This window comes from Curcuma longa, chromosome 8, assembly GCF_044706935.1.
Source record: "Curcuma longa cultivar G26 ecotype Majalengka, Jawa Barat chromosome 8, ITB_CL_G26_1.1, whole genome shotgun sequence".
NCBI lineage: Eukaryota > Viridiplantae > Streptophyta > Magnoliopsida > Zingiberales > Zingiberaceae > Curcuma > Curcuma longa.
Window position 1 is genome coordinate 10618613 of NC_133868.1, and position 4810 is coordinate 10623422.

At 38.6% G+C, this 4810-nt stretch overlaps 1 long non-coding RNA gene and 1 pseudogene across 1 annotated transcript; both read right to left on the reverse strand.

The window, feature by feature from the left end:
* Nucleotides 1–720: 720 nt before the first annotated feature.
* On the reverse strand, nt 721–2266 carry LOC141832809 (uncharacterized). The gene is made up of 2 exons (XR_012602150.1): nt 2138–2266; nt 721–1012 (listed from the first exon to the last, which is right to left on the reverse strand). It is a non-coding gene; the product is annotated as an uncharacterized LOC141832809 (long non-coding RNA).
* A 579-nt stretch (nt 2267–2845) lies between these two features.
* LOC141834014 (uncharacterized) lies at nt 2846–4781 on the reverse strand (annotated as a pseudogene).
* Nucleotides 4782–4810: the final 29 nt, after the last annotated feature.

The window sequence follows — 4810 nt, forward strand, 5'->3', positions numbered from 1 at the left end:
AAAGTTGGCTTAAATTTTAATTAAATTGATACATAATTACATTATGATTTGTGTTCAAATTTTAAATTAAAATATATAGCTAGTTATAGTAAAAAGGTTATTAAAAAATTCACTCATACTTTTGAGAATATTAAATACCTAAAGCATAATTATATAATAATTTCAAAATCTATATAGATCCATGTACGTAACTAAAAATTATTAAATTCATGTGATAGTTTTGAATATATAAAATTATTAACTCTTTATAGTAATTTTGATTTAAATTGTTACACTAATATTGTAACTATGTTACTAGTTAAAACATTAAAATTATATAACAAACTTAGTAAAATATTAAATTTAGGTAATTAATAAATTGGGTTAAAATTGGTATATAATTATTATTTTTAGCTATTTGGTCACTTAAAAAATATGAACTTCAAAAAAATTTCTAGAATATTCATGGAGTAAACATGAACCAAATAGATAAAGAAGTTGAGAAAATATTTTTTTCGTAGTGATCAATTACAACTTATCGATTTACTTCTTCACAAATAGTCGGGGATCCGACCGTATGAAACCATTAGATGGTAGATTCCACTTTTATTATAATAGAATATTCATGAAATACACTGAAGGCTAGGCTCAAGATAATAAGGGAGGATAACATGAACAAGAGGAGGCCTTTTCTCTGTAAGTGGATTATAAGTTGATTTCTTCCAAACTACAAGACACAGAAACATATAAAATTCCAGATTTATTAAAAAGGCTCACAAAACTAATTGATTAAACACGAGAAATTAAACTCAGAGGACTATTTCAGTCACAGCATGCATGATTTATTTCACTAATTGCACACAGGGGAAGCTACGATGCTTCCTGCTTTATTACGCCAAGTATTTCAACTGACGATCCATATATAACTACGTACGAACCCTGCTCAATTCACAAGCAGCAACAGCAACAGAGAGACTCGAGGCAGCACTCGCAGCTCTCGTAGCAGCAAAAGCAGCAGCACATTCCAAATAAACTGCAAATTACCGAAACATAAAATCGAAAATCTCATCTTTTTTTATTTTATTTTCTTCAAAAGAAGAGATATTGTTCCTGTTGAGAGGCGCCTTAGGACGAAACGGCCAGCTCCTTCTATTGCACCTCGTCCAAGATTTGCTTTCCTATTGAATAGAGAGCCTGCAAGGGGAAAACACGTGAGATGGAGGGCCAGGGTCTTCCCCGGCGCGACTACTCCGACGCTTAAGTCAACCTCTGGATCGGAGGAAAAAAGAAGCAGAAGAAGAAAAAAAATGATCGCTCTTTAGTGTGTGCGCGCGTACCTTTTTCCACTGAAACACCAACTCTTTTAAGGAAGGAGATTCTGAAATGTCCTGTCTTTGACCTGACACGGAGAGTTCCATCAACGTCATGAACGTATCCCAGAGAATGTCTAAGGCATGGTTCGAGGAGTGGCTCGCTCAGTGAGCACGTGGCCTCATTGTCTTGTAAAAAAGGAGCAGTCCCCTCAAACACGTGTCGTGATGAAATAGGCGAGAGGACACGTGGGATCATCATGACAACGGATGGAAGGGGTAGCCCTTGAGAACTAGTAAGTGAGAGAAAGGAGCCAGCTGGACCGGAGTAGATTTTAGTTCATTCTCCATCACGGTACACAAAGAGGAGGTGGGGGCGCGACCAAGCCGAAGTGAATTTCGGTGTGTCCTCTAACGAGGTGTGTTAGAAGGAAAGAGGCGTAACCGAACCGAAGTGGACTTCGGCTCGTCCCCTAGCCTAGCGTATGAGGAGTAGAGGGGTGTGACCGAACCGAGGTGGACTTCGGCTCGTCCCCTAGCCTAGCGTATGAGGAGTAGAGGGGTGTGACCGAACCGAAGTGGACTTCGGCTCGTCCCCTAGCTTAGCGTATGAGGAGTAGGGGGGTGTGACCGAACCGAAGTGGACTTCGGCTCGTCCCCTAGCTTAGCGTATGAGGAGTAGGGGGGTGTGACCGAACCGAAGTGGACTTCGGCTCGTCCCTTAGCCTCCTCGGGTGCGATTGACCAGATCACTTGTTAGGGCCTGTTTGACCCCGTCCATATTCTCTTAATCCTATAACAGATATATATATAGTAAATAATAATAATAATAATAATAATAATAATACCATGCATAAAGGCAGCCCTTCTCTTGATGGCGCTTCAGGACGTGCTCCGTGTACGACATCTTCTGCGAGCTCGGAGCGTCCATCTTCTTCCTATGTGGACGGTTCCTTCCTTCCCCTGCTGTCACGGAGAAAGAATTAGAACACCGAGGGAAGAAAATCAGGGATGACGCATACTTATACATATTTTTTCTGACTGATTTATTCAAATAGGCCCTTTGGCATTGTCTGAATTAGATCCTTATAATTTTTAAAATGCTAATTAAGTTCATTTGTTTTGCAAAATATATAGTTACTCAATGAATTAGATGCTTTTACTTTAATTTTAAAGAGAGGAACTCTCGTTTTATATAAATGAGGGATCAAGATAATTTTAAAAGTTTAAAAGGGGGAAAATGTCTATTTAAGTTTTTTTAATATAAAGACGCTATAGATTTACTGGTGCACACTCTTATTAATAATAGTTTTTAAATTTTGGTATGTTACGTTGCACCATATCTATTATAAATGCACTTTTGATTTAAAAAAAAATGATTTTGGTAGGTCACATTTGACCATATCTATTATAAAGCTACCCGTACATTCATACAAAAAAAAACATCTCGATCACATGCATTTAAATATATATATATAATATACAATCACATCATCTCGTGCACGATATTTATCCGCGTATAAAAAGACGCATAATATATCATCCTCAATAAGTATCTACCAATAATAACGTTTTCTGTATCGACCTGACTTCTTAATCTCCGCCAAGTATCTTACCAACTGCTGCTCCACTATTGGATGACAACCTTCAAATTTTAGATCTGCGAGGGCAAAGAGGTAACCCCTTCTCTGGCAGAGACTGAATTTGTAGGCAATTATGTATCCGCAAGTAACGAAGGGACGTAAGGATGTACAACTTTGTTGGCAGGAATTGTAGATTCTTGCAATCGGAGAAACTTAATAAATCGAGAGATGTCAAGCTTTGCAATGACTCCTGATCTTCCCCCTCAAACATCACGGCTTCACAAGAGGATGAAATTCTAAGATCCTTTACAGATGATAGTAAATTTTTTATAAACGCCGTGTCATCAATCTCTAACCTCTGCAGTGATAATTTCTCTGTTTGTGCCTCTCCTTGAGAAAGTAGAAGCTTGGGACATCCTGTAATCTTCAATTTCCAAAGGCGTTTTATTCCTCTACTGATCTCAACTCATTACAATTCTTAATCTCAACATGTGGAGGGATTTTATTCCTAGCCCTTCTACTGATCTCAACTCATTGCAATTCTTAATTGTTACAATAGCCAAATTAAGCAATGGTTCTACTGGTAAAGAAACTAGATCGGGACAATTGCTTATCTCCAAGGCCCACAATGAGGTCAGGTTATGCAGACAACTAAGAAGTGATTTGGAAAGATTTCCACACAATCAGACAAACATAGTTGTGTAATTGATGGCGGGAGTTGGAAATCAATGTACTCATCTCGTGTCATGCTCATGAGCTTCGGACACTCTTTTATTGACAATGACCATAAAGAAGTAAGTTCTTTCAACCTTTTGACTGACACCCACAATAGTTGTTCACATTTCTGTATATAAATTTGCTGTAGATGGTGTGGTAGTAACTCTTGTTCTAGCCTTGTCAAATTTGGACATTCCTGAATGAACAGCTTTGTAACAGATGCAGAATTAGTTATGCCGCTACTTTCATCAATTGCTTTCCTGAATCTTGGACAATCTGTCAGCCCGACGTTTTTTAATTTTAGGCATGTTATTGAAGGAGGAAGGGGAGGTAACATATGCAGCTTTTGGCAATTTGAAATCTCAAGATCCTTCAAGCAGGGAAATAGATTTCTATCATCGAAGCGATCGAACTCTTCCATGCTGGCGTTTCATCGAAATGGAGAGTCTGTAATCTAGGAAAGCAACTGCCTTCTTCTGTTGTGGCAAAGAATCTATCGCCTATCATTTTGACTCCGGACAAACTCCGAATGACAAGAGACTTGAGACATGGAAGTTGTCCAAGATTTGGGAGATCCTCCAACATGGTAATGCCCTCTAGTAACAAATCTCTAGTTGGGAGAAGAACCTGCAGACTTTTGGATCGAACAATTTGTGTAAATTATGGATCTGGACTGGAATTCTCACAAGGGAGAGGGACTTTAATTGTGATAGCTGCTCAATAACTGATAGATCCTTCCACCTTTTACAATTTTCAAGTTCGAGAGCTTCCAATCTAGAATATACTTGTTCGCGTAGCCAATTGGGAGGTATAGCACCATTATATCCTCTGATTGCCAAGCCTTGTAGGTTGTGGTGTGGCTGGAGACCTTCAAGCACCTGCTCTGAGATGTGCAAATTAACGTCTGAATCGGAATTGCAAACATGTCCATTCTAGCACCAAACTATTGAGGTGTTCTTTACTCTTCAAACTCGCAAGATTTGCTTCGTCCTTGTTCTCCACATTCTCAAGATTAGTTATATGCAGTCCCGGAGCTGTTTCAAACCCTTTAATTCAGCAAGTTTGTGTCCATTATCCTTTGACACTTCGAAAAGGGGCAAATGTTGAAGAGAAGTAAGCTCCCGACCTCTGTTATCCTGGGAATAAACTTTTCTGCTCCATAAAGTTCCCTCAAATTGATCAACTTCATCATGTCATGCGGGAGACTTTCTAAATTATAAC